Here is an 18,593-nt window from a genome sequence, read left to right on the forward strand (position 1 = left end):
ACTTCACTCTCCATGGAAGCTAAGTTTCTCTTTCCTGGGTGCTTGGAATGGACCAGGGAAAAGCCATTAGAGGGTAATGGTCATGTCTAAAAAATCACATTTATTTATCTTCACCTGCCCTCCTGTCATTATCATTCCACTGAGGTCTGTATATAGAAAGCAGAGATTAAATAGCCAAGATGAACATCAAAAGAATAACAGCAGTACCAAATAGATCAATGTGACCTCTTTCCCAATGATCTTAGGGGCTTTATATATACTGAGCCTGATTCTTGTAGGGACAGACCAGTAGCCTGGGCAGATGCCTAGGATGTTTGTGTAGGCTGACACTTACCCTCCCCTTACTATACATCTCTGTTCCATTTTCTAAAAAATAAGGTCTAATATAGAGAACTAGTTCACGTCTACAGCCAGAATTATACCTTGATACTAGACCTTGATTTAGGACTTTTTTTAAAGATATTTATTGGCAAAACTAATCTTTTTTCTTTTTTTTTTTTGCTTAATAGGTTTGTACTGCCTTGAGTAAGGCCACTAGGGTCCATAAGTAGATGGAAATGTGTTTGAATCTCTATAATTATGTTTAGATTTCAAAAAGTCTTCCATTCCACAGAGGTGATATAGGTTCAGTCATCATTTTCAAGTGTTTTAACAATTGGTAATTAGCAGAGGAGGTCTTAAAATTAAAAAAAAAAAAGTGATTGACCTTCACAACAGATGCATATATAAAATCTTGATTCATTTATTTTCAAATCATTCTCCTGCTGGAAATATATAGCTATAATATATACATTTATATATGTGTGTACAATCAGCCTTAGCAATACCACTGAGAAGGAGATGAGGATAGATGGTTTTCTATTTATTTGACAAATACACTATTACATAGACAGGTTAAGTGATTTGTCCTGTAAGGAAGGGTGGAGCTGGAAAAAAAAAACCTGTCACATCTGCTCTCAGGTTATACCACTCTGGAATTGGGTAGCCGTTATTGTTTTTGAGCGACCTGATCTAAATGTTTGGCGAGGCAATTTTCCTGAAAAAAGATTTTACACTTTTTTTTTTCCCTCGGTACTTTCTTTCCCCCTCTCTTTTCCTCCTCTCTGAGATTATTATAAACTAGCGATAAATGTGTCCGCTCTAAGTTTATGCTTGCTCTTCATGGATTTGGATGGATTTTAGCTCTTAAGAAAGCATAAGAAAAAAAATCACCTCTGAAAGGTAATAATGATAAATAATGCTGGGACAGTTGGTTTGAATTAATGTCACTGTAATAGTTGATATGGGTACAAGTGAGGTCTTGGACTCACCTTTCACAAGAGCTAGTCTGTTGGCTCTGCACTGACCCAACAAGAAGCAAAGGCTTCTATGAGGCAGAACTCACTTGTCAATTCCCTGCTGTTCTCCTGGGATCTCAGACATAGGCCAAACATTTCTGTTGCACCTTTCTGTGAACTGCTGCATCTTGGAACTGCCCTCTACTCTACATTAGGGCTACACCCTCTAAGTTCTTGACCTTAGATAGTCCTTCTCTATTTTGGTACATATTTGCATGATGCTCACAGTGCTATACTTGATTAAAAAAATTGGCCTGTTATTTGGCCAAGGAAAGACTATTTTGGTATTGTTTTAATTCTTTACTATCTATTTTGTTAATTATTTGTGTGAATACAAAAAAATCCTAGATTTCTTGCCTCTTGTCATGCTACTATTTCCCAATGTTATCTGGTAAATACTTAGGAAATACAATTTTATTTTAATATGTCCTAAACAAAACACAATTGTGAAAGAAAACTGGTAGAGAAAAACATAATAAATTTTGAAGATAAATAACAGTTAATTCTGAAATATCTGCCACTCTTACTCCTTTACATTAGAACCTAATGTTGCCAAGAAATTAGTTATCCGTACTGATTTTTTTTTAAATGAAGGGACAAAATAAGTTTCTTTTCTGATGATAAGAACTGTAACCCCTGCAGCATAACAGCACCTGAGCAGCATCTGTGATGTGAAACTGGCTTCAGTGATTTCTCTTGAAGAAGACTGCTCAGTCAGGACCTTCAAGAAAGCTGCTGCTGTTTAGGACCCAGACTCTACGAGGAACGTCCCGGTTCCCTACAGAACTTGGGCTGGCTGTCATCCCATCCGGTACCCAGTCTGCAGTTGCCACTCAGACACGTAGAGTGTGTGTCTGGGGACGACACACAGTAGAATGGGAAAGGATACAGAGCTCGTCGTACCAGCACCTTTATTGTAAGGAACTAGTTATGCTGCAACTGCTTTGCTCTTTTATATTCTAGGCAACACACCGGTGAATATAAGTCATAACGAACATATTTAACATTTTTTCCATCAGTTCAATACATTATTCATAAATATTAGAGATGGAAAAGACCTAGTAGATTATGGAGTCCAAACCTCCTTTCTGTACCTCCCTTTCCCCCAACTGTTGATGCTAGCGCAACAAAACAAGACAACAACAAATCACACAAGGAAAGCGACAAATTCACAAGTTTTACAAGTAAAAAGGAAAGCTCCAAAGAAGTCTGTATGGAGGGTGAGGAAGTTCAAGGCCTTCTCTTCCTGCTGGTGGTGGAGCTCTGAAGACTAAAAGTATGGTGGCCCTTTGCTGTGAAGGCAAGCCAAGGGAGAAAAATGCCAGTTTCTCCTCTTGAGAATCAGAATTCAAGGTAAAGCGCAAGAGGCAATCCCATGTCCTTGGCTAAGTGCTTCCTATCTGTCTCTACAACCTGGTGTGGATTCCAGCATTCTTCTCTCCTGTTAGAACTTGAGATACTGACGATAATGATAAAAGAAAATGTATAAATGAATAGAGAGTTAAAACTACTAGAGTATGCTCCCTGGGATTATCTGTACTATCAAGATAGGGAAACTTTGCAGATGCTACTGTCTCTCTAGAGGAATAAATGCTTGCATTTTAATATTCTCAGCAGCTGGTTCCTGTTGAATGCCATCAGGATGATTCAGCCACCCACCAGGAACACCAGTAATGGCAAGTGCACACAGAGAAATCTGCAAAACTTTCTTCTCTTGATGCCAACACTATTACTCTGGCAAAGTCAGAACCCTTTATTGAATTACCAGTTCTACTAAATGTGACCTTGTTCCCCTCACAAATACCGGCTCGCTTTCAAATAAATGGAACTTCTGGCTGATTAAGATGCAGCATACTTCCTGATTTAAGCACACCCTACGGTCAGCTTCTCCTCAGCTATGGCCATGTGATTTGCCCCCTTTTATTTTCTCACTATTCACTGTAACCCTGAACAACCAGTAAGATGCATATATACCCTGAGTCCACCTTGTATGCCATCCCACCAACAGCTGACTTGAAGTATTTAATGCTATATCTCTATCCTGACATGCCTCAAGTTCTTTTATCATTTCCAGTTTTTAGAAGTTTCTCATTTCCACAGAATGGGGTTGCATGCCAGGAAAACAGAAATGTGTAGATGAACTGCATTGACCCTAGACCTCATTGATACAGAATTACCATACCACATTCAAGTTAGATAAAAAATTATATACTTGCCCCCTTCTTCAAACAGACCAGCTTAGACACTAAAAGAAAGAAATGCCAAAGATGACAGCTAGCTCTCAAAAATGTCTCACTGCCTCATTTTCTGGTCCCCAAAGTAAAATCTAAGGACATTCAACACAGATTCAGGAGCTCTCAACAGCCATGAAAATATATGGCTGGAGAGGGAATTTATAAATGTAACGAATACACAATTGGCTTATAACAGATGCAACTAAAATTAAATTCGATATCTTGACCTGCTCTCCAAGTGAAAGTTTCCAGTTCAGGCTGCAGACAGAGGTATAACCAGCTCATTAATCACAGGAGCCAGAACTATAAGCTGACACTTCTGGGGATGCTGCAAAGAGCAATCCTATGTGACTGGGGGGCCTGTGTGGAACCTGAAAGGGAAGGCGGCACTGACAGTCTACAGTGAGCAATACTGATATTGTTTATGGCGTCCATAGTTTGGCCAGGGCTGACTATTCTAAACTTCCAGGAAAGAATTGAAGGATCTTTGTAAGGAGGTAATGGGGCCTATGGACTTGCACAAAAAGATTCAATATATTTTTATTCAGCTCCTATTATGTAAAAGTCATTGTGTTTGTTGCTTGAGGAGATTTTGAACTCAATAAGATCAATCTATGAGCTCGAAAAGAATACTGTTGGGGAAGAACTAGGGGAAAGGGAATATGAATAATAGTAGTAGTAGTAACAACAACAATGATACTGAGCGATGATCATGCGCTAGTCATGGTACTAAGCACTCTATACGCTCCATTTCAGGAATTCTTACAATATCCCAGCAAGGTAGTTATCATTTTCCTACTTATAGATGTGGAAATTGAGGCCCAGTGAAATTAAGGGCACTGCCTCAGATTACATAGACCTGTTCCTTACTTTACAAATAAACATACAAATGGCTAATCTATAAGAGAGAATATGACAAAAGCCATTAAAAGATAGAGTATTGTAGAAATAGAGAAGGCAGAATTTGTCTCTATTTGGCAGCACCAGGTGAAAAGAACAGGGGTGTGGAAATGTAGTGTGCGCTTAGGAGACAAGGAGGAGCCCAGTTAAAATGTGTTTAAACTTATTAACTCAGTACCCCCTGATTAGAACTCACATTTTGATACAACAGTTAGATACACTGATTTGTACAGGAAGATTTCTAAGGAGAAGGACTTCTTTCTAAAGGATTTTCTGACTACAATTTCTCAAAAAAATTTTTTCTTTTCTTTTTTCTTTCTTTCTTTTTCTTTTTCTTTTGGTGGGGATAGCGGGAAGAAGAGAAATGAGATACAAGGTTACCTTGGAGGGGATATGAGGGTTGCATGAGGGAAGCAACATTAACAGCAGAGAGTGTCCACGGAGTGCCAATGTGGGTGTATTTTCTTTCATTCCCCAGAATGCCTTATCCTTACCACACATATTTGCCCCCTACCCCATGTAAGGTAGGGTTATTGGTATAGAAATAGGAACGCTAAGGGCCTGGTTACTTTGCTTTCTTCCTCAATTACTTCTGAAATATCATCCACTTTTTATTTTTATAAAATTTGTTTTAGGGGTCAGGCTTGTGGTGTAGAGTAGAAGCTAGAAACCTTGAGTTCTCGTACAATTTGCCTTTCTCATCTTGAGAAAGTTATATCACTTTTCCATTTACATTTTCCTATTAGCATGGTGTAAGCCCAAATAGCATTTCTTCTTCTGTTAAACACCCTGTCCCTTTGGTGAAAATAAAATTTTGTGCTTTACTGAAAAATTTCCACTCTTCTCTATTTATAACCCCTGGTTCACAGAATCCAATGTATAGCACCACTAGTCAAGATGAATTTGTGGAGCTTTAGTTTCTCTGTTTTTTAAGCTTTTATATTAAATAGTGTTTTCCAAATGTAAGTCACAATATATAAAATACATATTTTTAAAAATTCTACATGGTCCTGCACCAGATATTCAGTATTCCTTTCTGGAGAGTTTGGTAACCCACTCACCCTTACTGAGATATCTAAGGCTCCTTCAAGTTCTAAGATGCCATGATTATGATTCTGTGATGCTGACATTTGCTTTGTCAACACTTAAAGCAGAGCTTTTCAACTTCAAACAATAGCATAACAAGTTGCTATAACAATTACACTTATATGAATCTTTAAGCAGATGAGCATAACAGCTCTTTACAACTATTACCACACTGGACAGCCAAAGCTTAGGAGGTTGTTGTAATTCTCTGCAAAAGTGAATTCTACACTTGATTATATCCTATAAGGAAAAGTATTGCCTTTCTATCTACTTTTAAAATTCATGGACTGTTCTTTCTTGGTATCTGTTAGTTTTGCAGCCAGCTACAAGCTTTAAGCATCTCCAATAACTTTCATCATTAGCCTCCACTCTGTCATGGCTCCTGTGTCTCACCCTTCTGACCTTGCCCACTGAGGTCACTCTTCCTGATGTAATCACACATGCTTCTTTGTAGTTACATTCGTCACAGTGCTCATTAGAATTATCATCATTCCTACTGCACCTTAGGTCAACGAAATTAAATGTGCTTATGCAATTTGTTGTCATTTTAATTTTTCAGCCAGGATTTCTTCATCCAGAAGGACAATTTTATTTTATCTGATCAATAAATAACTAGCCAGTCGAATGACTCTGGAAAGGTTGGTAGAAAGTCGTTCATTGGGGCAAAATCTTAAGTCTAGAGAGGTTTTTGTAAATTTGGACAGTGGCATTTCACTGACCTTGAATCCATAGGTTCAAAATGTATTGATGTCAACTTAGTCTTTCAATCTAGTAAAGCAATAAGGATAAAATATGTGTGATTTACATTTATGTGTGTGTTGAATTTAATAAATTAGTCAAGAGTCAAGGCATTTTTAAAGAAATATTGAAGTCTGTTCCACAGTGACTAATTCACTTTCAGATATAGTCTAAAATATTCTTTTTGGGTTTCCCTGGTGGCGCAGTGGTTAAGAATCCACCTGCCAATGCAGGGGACATGGGTTCAAGCCCTGGTCCGGGAAGATCCCACATGCCGTGGAGCAACTAAGCCCGTGAGCCACAACTACTAAGCCTGCACTCTAGAGCCTGCATGCCACAACTACTGAAGCCTGTGCGCCAAAACTACTGAAGCCCACGTGCCACAACTACTGAAGCCCACATGCCTAGAGCTTGTGCTCCGCAACAAGAGAAGCCACTGCAATAAGAAACCCGTGCACCACAACGAAGAGTAGCCCCCGCTCGCTGCAACTAGAGAAAGCCCGCGTGCAGCAACGAAGACCCAACACAGCCAAAAATAAAAAATAAAATAAATAAAATAAATAAATTTAAAAAAATATTCTTTTTGCTGTAGCTTTAACCTTTTTTTTTTTTTCAAATAAAGAACGTACATAGACTGTGAAGTGGCAATGTAGTTCATTGTGGCAGTCTATATATTCCTCAACTTTTGTTCTTTCTATGGTCAGGGTATGTACAAATAAATAAATCTACAATAGTTTAAGTCTAGAAATTTTTGTTTGGCTAAACTCTGAAAACATAGCTTAAATAGAGTTGAAAGCTTGGCATCTCATCATTTCTTTATATTATAAGGCTTACAATGCCACCTTATAAAAGATACATTCGCTTATTTTCATGTTCAATCAAAAGTGTAGGGTTTCAGGTCTAGGAATGGATTACAGATCGTTCTCTCCTGGTTATTTTTGGTTTTAAGTATATTGATCATTTTATCATTTTCTTGTTTTAAACTGCTTTAAACACAGCACAAATGTTATTCTCATCATGCCAGAAATGGGTTTGGAATTGATTTTGAGTTTCCATCAGTTTTACTCTTTGCTCTCTGTGAGAAGTTTTTCACTTGCTTAAATTCAAAAGGATAGTTTTGTTCAAAAGATGTCAGAGTACAGCATTCAGAGATCCTTAGCTGGACAAGAAAACTGACATTTTCTTCTTTACAAAAAAATAAAAATCATTGCATCTATTGCCATGGACTTTATTGAAATTAGTGAAGAATCATTCATACGAATGCAATTTCAAGGGCTTCCTCCCTCTTTCTCTTCATGTAAGTGTTCGACAAAAGCATGCATCTTCTGAGAAGCTGGCCTGATTGGTCCAGGTTGGCACTGTTTCAGTGTTTGGCCTACAGCGGCTGCTTAGGAATAATTTCATCTCATCCTCTCTGTTTTTCTGGACTGTATTGGACTCAGACACGTGGTATGCAAAGGAAATCCAAGTCCCTTAAAAATGCTATTTCTTTTGGTACTAAAGCCAAGCCCAGTTCTACTTTGGCCAAATGATCTTATCAAGATTTAACAAGAGATATTCAGTAATATCTCCAATCTGGGAGAAGACATTCCACTAAGAAAGATAATTTACTACAGAATATCTATATTTTCTCTTCTGGTACCAGGCAAGGACATGATCGAACTTTATCCTATTGGTACTGAGAATACTATAACACTGACGCAAATTTTATGACAATTATTCATTTCAATTAATTTAAACGGAAATAAACAAGTAGCTCTTTCCATATTAAAGCAGATACTGGAGATCTATTTTCAGTTATTGCTGAAAATATTTTGGCTTCCATAAAGGCACCTTCCTAACACAGCTGCTTTGCCCTCCTCTGCACTGTCACAATTCAGAATTTGTCACATTTCAGCCAGGTTCTCTAGACTAATTGGATGAAACAATTGCATTACAGTATTAAAATTCCTTTGCAGAATCAAATGAGAGGAGATCTGCACAGTTCAGATAGCCTGGAAGATTTGCAACAAACACAGCCCAAATCCTGTATGTTCCATACATCTTTCTGCATTTACAGTAATAATCACGTCTATAGTGTTAGGAGTTAACTTCACACTTGAGAATATCAACAAACATAGGGAGAAATTTAAATATGTAAACTTCATTTCCCACCCCATCCTTCCTTCTCCCCTGTGCTGTTTTGTGTTTCAAAGCGGAGTGCTGCATCTTTTTTGAAAAGTGTCAGGAAATCGCTTTCCTAGCAATCTAGGCCCTTGAGTTTATATGTGTGGTATGACACACCTTGAAACAGAGAGCCCCACAAACCAGAGTGGGACGTTAATTTAAATACAGACTTAGGGGGAAGAGCTCCATCTACTGAATCAGTTAGATCACAGTTTGTACCCTATAGTTATCCCATTCACTACTTTCAACCTCTTAGAGGCTCTGGGGAAAACGGAAAAGTTACAGACCCCCAAACAGCTTTGAGTCTGATGCCATTTTGAATATTTCCCAGTTACCCTGAGCCCCTTTCCTTTGCCCTTCCCAATCTCCAAAGCTTTGCATGTTTCAATATGAAAGAAAAATGGGATGCTTTGCTGGATAAATCATCCCTGGAAAAAGGTAGAAATCCATTGGTAATTGAAGGAAAAGCCCCAAATACCTGAAGGGAAAGCAACAGAAAAAAATCGCTCTACCTGACCAGTTGGCAGCCCAGGTAAGAAGCAAAGGGAAGAGTAGCCTACTCACTCCTCCCGCCTTACATCATTGCTCGGGAAGTCTGCAGCCACCCAGGATCAGCTCTTCTGGGCTCTCCCCAGCTGCACAGTGTTGTTGTGGCATTGGGAATTTGCTGTGGCTTCATAAGATTATGGGGATATGCTTCAGCAAGCCAAAAAAGTCACAAACAAAATTCAGGAGAGAAAATAAAGTACAAAACCAGCTGATCTTACTGGAGAAGCACTTGGCATTTTCCTACATATGCCACAATTTTCTTTGGTATTTCCTGGTTCTATGATCAGAAAAGTTATCATATCATGTTTATTACTGTTGTGTTTTCAGGGTTGCTGATGGCGGGGCATGGTACAGTGAGAGCAAACAGACCAGACATGGGAGTAGCAAGGTAAAGATTACTTCTCCTACTTGTTTGAAAGCTTTCCAGGAGATCATGAGGTTAAAAAGTTTTCTTCTTCAGAATACTGAAGACATATAGAAATAATATACAGAAAAAATAGCCATAGCCTTTCTAGATTGGGAAAGTAAAAAAACTTGTTTAACACAGTAACAGATACGGAACAAAGCAAATCGTATCGGAATAAACCTGAATGTTAATACAGCTGCATAAGATTCAGGAGTATGTAAGACTTATAAAAATACTTTATAAGTTGAGATAAATTATTAGAATACAAAAAGACATTAATAAGTATATACATATATTAAATAATCAGAGGGAGGCAATAGTTAATTGGATTTTTAAATTACAGAAAAATAATAAAATATAATAAATTAATAAAAGTTTGCATTAAGGCTAATCCTCTTTCATGTAAAAATAGAATTAATATAAATGTAAAGTGAAGCTGTGTCTCTATATGTGTGTGTATGTGTATATATATATGTATATTTGCACAAAGTATTACTGACTGACATTGAAAGGTGATATGTTGCATAGAAATAAAAACTTTGAATTATTTTAAATTGGGCATTTAAAGTATCACCATTAACCTGGCAGGTTTTTTTCTTTTTTTAAAATAACATCTAATTTTCAAGTTCTATTTTAAATCATAGAAAGAAAAAAAAATTAGAAAAGCATTGCATAGATGCACAATATGTATTTTGTAAAAAATTTCATTTCTTAGAATATTTAGTTCTCAAAAAACGGCTAGTTGGCTTTTCTTCAAGCCTCTGCAAGACAAGTTCAGTTCTGAGTCAAGAAAAGCTATGAGAAATTTCACCTCAAAATGAAATTTGTTTGGATAATTATAAAGGCCTGAAAAATGAGATTATCTCCACCATAACTATAACAAACACCTAATGAATAAATACATTTTGGCAAGAATCGATAAGAATTGCAAAGCCTGAGAGGGTCATTGCAGACTTGAAAAAGGTAACCAAGTGAGGAAACATCAAATGGAGTTAATGGAGATAAAGCATTCTGAAAAATGTAAAGTGTTAACAGTCACCGACAGGAAAGAATATACTTCCACAGGGATGACAACAACAAAATGAAACAAAACAACCCAAAACAACTGGAAATATATACCTCCTGGAGCAAAGTATGACTACTTATTCAGCAAGAGGAGAACCTACTTCTTTGTCATTCCTTTTGGAAGCCTGGTTTTAAAAAAAAAAAAAAAAAAAAAAAAAAAGGTTGCACAAAAGATACATGTGTTCTTTTTCTGGTATTATTACAGGCCCACCTAGATTTAGCTTTTGATTCCAGATGAGATCAGGCATGTTCAGACTAGCACATCTTTGCTCTGTAAGCACAGAGCTGCTATCTTTTCACTGGCAAATTCTCGGATCCCCAAATTTATGCACAATAAATGCCCTTAAAAATCTGCAAATTTTCTACTTCAGTCAAATACCTCATTGAGTTCAATTTTTTTCTTATTTTACTCTTCTAGTAGTAAGCCGAAAAGTTAAGGCAGGCGACTCCCATAAGAAAGGAAAGTTGAATAGTACTTACCCTAAGTATAATGTGCAAGCCTTAATGGGGGAATCTACTTTTGCTCTATGGTTTTTAGAAGGGAATCCAGGTTTAAACTCAGCTCTCGCCCTTTTCCCTTCTGGAAAACTGAGTAGACTCACTGAAGGTGGCTCTGAGAAAGATCCTACAAATCAACAGCCTTACCTGTGGCCATTCAGAAGACTGCACTTTGGTGTGTGTTTAAAACTATGAATAAAGTCAGACACAGCGCATGCTCAGCAGGCAATTTAAAAATATTTATAACATTGTTGTTTCAAAAACAAATTTCCTCAAACAAAGCAAAACTCACATTTCCGATCCATGCCAAGTTTAACGTTCTGAGACAAAGCTGTTTTGGAGTTTTCTGCTGGGGAAAAAAAGGGCTTCTAAAATTTTTGTTGAACGAAAAATAGTTCCCTCTTCCCTTTTGGATACTCTTAAAGAGGTGGAATAAAATTCCCTCTAAGTTTCAACAAAATTCACCTTGGGCTAAGATAAGGCAGTAGATATTTAAGGTCTGTAAAAAATAATTTTGGGGACAGTAACAAGGAACTACAAACTATGAGTTTAAAGAATGTAATGGTCATCTGTACCTTCAAGGCAGTCTTGCTTGTTACTATACAAAAAAAATCCTGATACAAATAGGATATATTATGTTACGTATAGATAGGTTATGCGTTGATAAGAATAATGCATAGACAACTATTTGCATACCTAGAGAAGTTATGTTTTTCTTTTGCTAACTAAAATCTGAACTCTTGAAAACTGAAAAAGAAATACATCAAAAATTTAGGAGAAACCCAGGAATAATGTCAGTATAATTCCTCTGTTTTACATAGCAGGCATGGAGAGGAAGGCAATCACGTATCTATTAGTTAAATTTTGAGTTACACAAAATAAAAATTGGATTAAATACAGTTTTTAAGGCCCTAATTGCAGCAGGAATGCCTGTGTTACCCTGACTGGAAATTTTTTCTCCTCCTTGAGTATCCCTAAGTATTCCATTTTACCATCTATCACCAAACCCTGCCCGGCCCACAGATCTCACAGATCTTATTTAAATCTCTCACTTAATTCTTAAGTCACTGAATGACTTTCAGCCCCTGCTCTACTTTCCAGGGGTGCTCAGCTGGCCTCACAAAAGCTCCACAGACACATCGTTCAGTATCTCTGATGCTTTCAAGCTCAGCAGAGGGTGCCAAAAAAAAAAAAAAAAAAAAAAATCAATGATTAAAAAAAAGTTTATTAAAGTGAAACTAGGAGTGCAGATTTGAAGAAGTTGCTTCTACTTTTATTTCCCTCTCAACTCAGCACAGGTGTTTCCTAACTTATACTATTGTGCATGCTGATGAGGGGGAGGGTGAAATTAAGGTGAGGGAATGGGCCAAGGGCCGACCAGCAAGCATTTAGGATTTCCAGCCTCATGTATTAATGGACATGTCTAAAAATGGACCCCCCAAAAGCCTAGAATGAGGTTTCTTTTTGGCAAACGATTAAACCAGTACACTGAAATAATTAAAGCTTTGTCCTTAAAGAAAGCATCAGATCAACAGAACAAAAACAAAGATAAAAATTGCACACACATATGCATGCGCGCACACACACTCTCTCGCACACACAGATACACAAAACTAGCGGGTGAGGGGAGAAGGAAATTAAATAAAAGAAAACAAACAGAGTCCTAACAAGCCATTCTCCGAAAAGGAATCGAAATAAAAAGTCATATGATATCTGATAGTGCAGGACACGTCGCCAAGAACTGGAGCGGATTGCCTACAGGAAGAAAGGGCCAGTGTATTCCAGCTCAAAGAGCTTTTCTTTCCTCCTCCTCTATTTTTTTTCCCTTTTCTCCTCGACTGTGAATGTGTTACTCTCAGGTCAGATGCACGAAGAATCCCAGAATGACAGCTATCACCTTTCACTGTACTCCTGGCGGCACAACTGGCTCATAGGAGCTGCCTGAGTTGGGATCAAGAGGGGCTAGTGCAGCTTTCAGTAACAGCCTCTTCCAGTAGCCCCTCTGTCTCTTTCATAGACCCCCTTGGTCACATTAAAAATAGAACAACAACAACAACAAAAAAGCACAAGCAAAAAACAAAACAAAAAACAAAAATGCAAACACAACAGCCCACAGCAACAAAAGAGTTCAAGGGAGAAGAAAAAATCAGAAACAAGCCAAAAGGGGGGAAAAAAAAAAAAGCTCTTGCCTTCAATATAAAACTTTTTCAAGACCGAGTTTCTTTTCTCTTATTTTGATGACTTTGTTTTTAAAGATCTTTTTCTCCTTAAGCACTCTTAAGAGCATTACAAATCTCTACAAAAATACAGAAAAGTCTCAAGGCAATACAAGAATTTTCCTGAGGAAAACACATAACGGTAAGAAGTGAGTTACCCTAGAAAAATTTGGATTCGCCAAAAGTTCCCCTAATTCTAATGTCTTTCAGCGACTTCAAGTGCAAACACTGGCCACCTAGCTCTTGTTTTTTCTCTGGTGGGTCATTACTGAGGCAACACATACACAGTAAGGTTTCCCGAAAAGACTCCTTGTTATCAAGTTACTTCAAACATAAGGCGCTCACACCTCCCAGCCAGAAGGGCTTATTGACTAGACACCACTCTCTGCCCTGATATGTATTACACCCTTAAGAAGCAGTTACTTAAATGTATTCTAAAAATATGGAAAAATGTATATATTTTCCCTACAGTTTCCCACCCCAGGGACAGGAACAGATTATACTTTCAGTGAATGAAAAAAAAAAAAAAGAAGAAAAGAGTTTCTGAATCTTGAAACAACTGTTGTAGCGGGTTTCCACTTAGTAAAATAGTTATCTGTAGTTAGGTACTGTACATAATGTATATTTAAGAATTTTTGTGGTGCTTGTGAATTTTCCCCCTGTTCAGTGTCGTGTCTATTAAGTATCTTAAAGAGATTTCCAAATAACAATTGAAATATAAATGCATTAGGAGGAGAACTTTTAGAAAGAAAACACTTTCTTGAGTTTATAATTCAAGGATGTCAGTATAAAGATATAAATGTACAGCATATGTAAAAGGTGGAATTGTTTACACGTCTTGCACAGACAGTTCACATGATTTCTTTCTTCTTTTGTTGGAGCATTAATTTGAAAATGATAAGCATTCTGGAATGTTTGCTACAAACACAAATTCATGGTGAAAATATACATGCATAGGCAAAAAATCAAATGGAGAACACGCAAAGCTACGTGGCAATCAGAATCGTAGAAAAATCTCTGTGTAGACTATATTTCGCTTGAACTAGGATATCACGGATGGGGCAGTAATCTCTCTGGGGTTTTGTAATTTACGTCATTAAATAGAAACAAAAATAAAATACAAATATCTGTTCCCTTAGCACCTTTTCTTAATAACTGACAAGTGACACAAGCGGTACCTTTTAAACGGATGCAAAAACTTGTGAGACCGAATGAACTAATGTACCCCATTGGTATTTTGGGAACCCAAATCCCATAATTAACTTTTTACCTAAGTGGCAAAAGTAGAAGATGTCCTTGCCACTAAATTGATTATTTTGTGGAGTCTTGTTCTCTCCTCCACAGGATTTTAGGGACCCAGAATGGGTGAAGAGATGATAGCAGAGGATGAATCCTGAACAACTTTTATTGTGAGTAGAAAAAAATAGCATAGAGTGAGCATAGAACAGTTGGATTTAGAAAGATTAAAAGACGAGAAAAGAGCAACATATCCAACTTAATTAGTCTTTTTCCTTTTCATTTTTTATGTATATATATTGGGGTGATGGGGAGAAAAGATAACCGGATTTCTTTTGAATGTCTTTGTGTCTTTATAGAGTGAATGTTCTGTTCCTGTCTCTCTCTTTTTAGGCGAAAAACTAATAAAAATAGAAAAACATATATCAGACATTAAGCTCACTCCCCCCCCACCCACCCCTTCCCTTTGTAAAGAACTCTTTGTTCTCTAGTGAAAATGCTGAAAAATCCCCGGGCAGCTACTCCCTGAAACAAGTGCAAAACACTTAGAGGCTTTTGGGCTGGCTGGGAGCCAGAAACCCTCCCGCTGTCTGGTTAGAAGAGGAAAAAAAGAAGAGAGAGGGAGAGAGGGGAAGAGAGATGGGGGGGGGGGCAGAGAGAGAGAGAGAGGAAGAGAGAGAGAGAGAGGAAGAGAGAGAGAGAGAGAGAGAGAGAGAGAGAGAAATTGGAGCTTCCTTTAATAGACATAGGAAGCAGCGTTTTTTTTTTTTCTTTTTCTTTTTTTTCAAAACTGGCGGTCAAGCGTTAAGTAACTCCCGTCTAAATCCACCTGCTAGAAATGAACTTGGGTAACCCCCCAGGGGTGCACAAAGACAGGGAAGACAGTAACATAGTCCATACTCTTTCCCACCCCCCGTTGTACTGCTTCCATTCTTTCTGCTCCCATACACAAATGCCCACAGATCTCACGCCACCCCCTTACCCCCCAACAACAAACACAGCGAAATACATGCTCCCTAGGTCTCTTAAAAAAAAAAAAAAGGCTTTTCCATCTCGGTTGCGACACAGTGATAAGGGGTAGCGAACATCTCATACCTGGTGTGAATGCTAATCAGTCAGGAGTTCTCCTTTTCCCAAGACAGGGAACTGTTTCCTTCCAAATTTATTAGAACCTCCTCCACTGCCTCTTTGAAAAACCTTCTTTGTCACCCTCTCCCAAGTCCCGATACTTCTTTAAAAAAAAAATGGCTTCGGAGCTCCTTCTATTCTTGATATTGATTCTCTCTCTCTCCCCCCACCCCTCCTCCTCTCTCCTGTCTGTGTCTCTTCTGAGTGGTCTATTGATAAGTCCCTGGAGGCACTGGGTCAGCCTGCCCGTAGGAAACCAGACACAATGCACAAATCTCCGAGTGCCATTCTGCCATCAGCAAGCAGACCACGTTTAGGAGAGAGAGAGAGGAAAAAAAAAAACAGTAGAGCAAGAGACAGAGAGAGAGAGAGAGAGAGAGAGAGAGAGAGAGAGAGAGAGAGAGAGACCAACCGAGGGAGGGAGAGACCGAGAGGAAGAGGTGGGGGAGAGAGAGAGAGAGAGAGGGAGAGAGAGAGAGGGGGGGAGAGAGACAGAGGGAGAGAGACACGGAAGGAGAGAGAGAGAGTGTGAGAAAAAGACTGATTGGAACAGGAGGGAGGGAGAGAGAGAAAGGGAGAGGGAGAGAGAGAGCGCGAGAGGGAGAGCGACACTGCCAGTCAGGTTAATCATCCCTACTTTAATTAGCTGTTCGGCTTAGACATAAAACAATTGAATTTGAATGATCTGTCAGCAGGCTCGGCTGAACCAAAGGGGAAAAGCGAATATTACAAAAAGACTGTTGGTGTGTTCTGATAAGCAATACTGCTCCTACTGACAAATCCTCAAAGGGGGAACTATTAAAACTTACAACTAAACAAAAAGTGCAAATGTAAATGGTACTAGATAGAGGTCTTTTCAAAAAATGGAGTTTTCTACCCTAGTTTTATCAACGTAGATATTTATGTGCAGGTGCCAGCATATTAGGGTCTGTGTGTAATGTGTGAAAGTTTATTAACGATGGTCTAGGAGTGTAGCAGACAGATGCTGCAGAGAACAAGACAGGTACAGTCGGATGCCGAGTCTAGACCTTGGAGGGAGATGGATGCTGGAAGAAGAGGAACCGTGGCAAGAGATCAGCACAAAGTCAGTGGGCAGACAGGCAGACAGATTTTAGGCACGGCACGATCGCGTCTAAGAAGGCAAAAGTTCTGATGTAATAATAGGTGCAAAACAATCCATCCATCCTTCTCTCTCGGGAGCACTCCAAGGTACAGTTAAAATGCATTAACCTTTGTGACAAACAGAGCTGGCAAGGCAGACTATGGCAGACACTGAAGGCGATTCGCAGACCCAGAGAATACCAGAGCCGGGAAAAGCCACAGAGATCAATCTCTCCAACGCCCTAGCAGATTAGGAAACTGAGGGCCAGAGACTCAGGTTAATAAATCATAAAGGCAACAGCATTGTCGACATTGGAACCCAGGGCTCCAGTGGCCCACCAGTGCTGTTTCCATCATACGAGACAACTTCCAGCTTTCTTTAAAGATTCTGGCCCAACAGGTATGGAAATCACCCTTGTCTTCATAATAATAAGATTCTTCCACCTATACAGTTAGTGCACAGACCTCTAATTCTTAAAAATGTCTAAATAGCTAAGTGGAAATTTTTTGGGGTTCATTTTGAATTCTAGGGGTAGGGATTTAAGTGCTTAATTCATTCTCAGAGAAAAGCAGAAAAATATTACATTGTACAGGCCCAGTCTCAGCAAGGTATAGCTGGTGCCACATTCCAAGCTAGTGAAGGCCAGTTGATCGATCTACAAAGACCTCTCCCAGACTTTGCAATTCTCTTTGTGAATATCGTCCACTATACATCACCATGTAAAAAGATGTGGTTCTTTCACACAACTCATTTTTAAAATATAGGCACACTGTAGGTGAAAGAGATTGAATCTTTCAGTTTACAGTGTCATTTTCAATCACTGATGAGATTTTCTACCTGGAAGATTAGCTATAGGCAACTTTTCCTATATGTTTCAATTGAAATGAGCTACTAAAATAGAAAGGGGGAAACTGTATTATCTGCCTATGTATTTGATGGTATCTTTTTTGGACATATATGATCATATTCAGTAAGGATCTTCCTCTTACAGCAGATAATTGAAGGTAAATTTTTTTTAAGGGGGAAAGGGGTGCTTATGAAGAGAACAGTTCTATCAGATGTTACTGGAGAGATTAAGTCTCTTGTCCTAAAACAAGAATCATGGTGTATATAAAAGTGAAAACTCTCAGTCATGCTTCAGCAACGACGTTGCTACTTAGGGTGACAGAAGAAAACTGAAAGAAATGTCAGGCACCTGGGAGCCCACTAAAAGGCAAGTAATCTGAGAGAAGTCATGGCCAGAGTAATTTAGTTTATTTGCATGACAACCTCTTTAACAATGACTGCTGTGACATGTCTAAAACATACGGTCCACAGTCAATCAATTTAGGGGGAGGAGGAATCAGTGATTTTGACATTGGTAGGTCCTCCTGCAGGTCTCAAAGCACCTGATAGGCAAGAACCCAAGGCAGAGCAATGCAGTCCTTAGTGAATGTGTTCTAGGTGACCTGCGTGAAAGGGGAATGAGCTTTGGAGTCAAACAGACGTTTGTAAAAGTGTGTAAGTCACAGCTGCTCTCAGAGTCTCAGTTTCCCTGTCTGTAAAAGGTGGTAATATCCATCCCATAAGGTTATTTTGAGGATGACATGAGCTAACACAGATAGAATCTGTGGCTGGTCATTACATGGTAGCTTTTATTGAGCTTTTATTGAGGAAGGCAGAAAATGAGGGTGTGAATAAACAAAACTGCATACTATGGATGTGCTGAGTGTATTACGTTCAAAGCATGCAGGTTCAAGACATGAATGCGCGTAGCAAAGCAAGGATCTAATACAGATCCAGAAGTCTAATACAGACTTCTGTTGGAAAGGGTAAAGTTTAAAAGCCCTAAGTTCTGGAATCTAAACTTCAAGGATTATCTGAGGGGTGTTTGATCTCTTTGTTTCCAGACTTTGGTATATTTCCTGGCTAATAATAATAATAACCAACATG

At 38.5% G+C, this 18,593-nt stretch overlaps 1 protein-coding gene across 11 annotated transcripts in view; it reads right to left on the minus strand.

Moving 5' to 3' along the window:
• The window catches only part of ZBTB20 (zinc finger and BTB domain containing 20), a 795,186-nt gene that overhangs the window by 99,977 nt on the left and 676,616 nt on the right, over positions 1 to 18,593 (minus strand). The window contains exon 1 of one of the 11 annotated variants that reach the window (XM_061193118.1): positions 15,527 to 15,610. The exons of the other annotated variants lie outside the window; for them this stretch is intronic. The gene's annotated coding sequence lies outside the window, so the exon portion shown is untranslated. Of the gene's footprint in view, positions 1 to 15,526; positions 15,611 to 18,593 lie in introns of those variants that run through there. 11 annotated transcript variants of the gene reach the window in all.

This window comes from Eubalaena glacialis, chromosome 6 (assembly GCF_028564815.1).
Source record: "Eubalaena glacialis isolate mEubGla1 chromosome 6, mEubGla1.1.hap2.+ XY, whole genome shotgun sequence".
NCBI lineage: Eukaryota > Metazoa > Chordata > Mammalia > Artiodactyla > Balaenidae > Eubalaena > Eubalaena glacialis.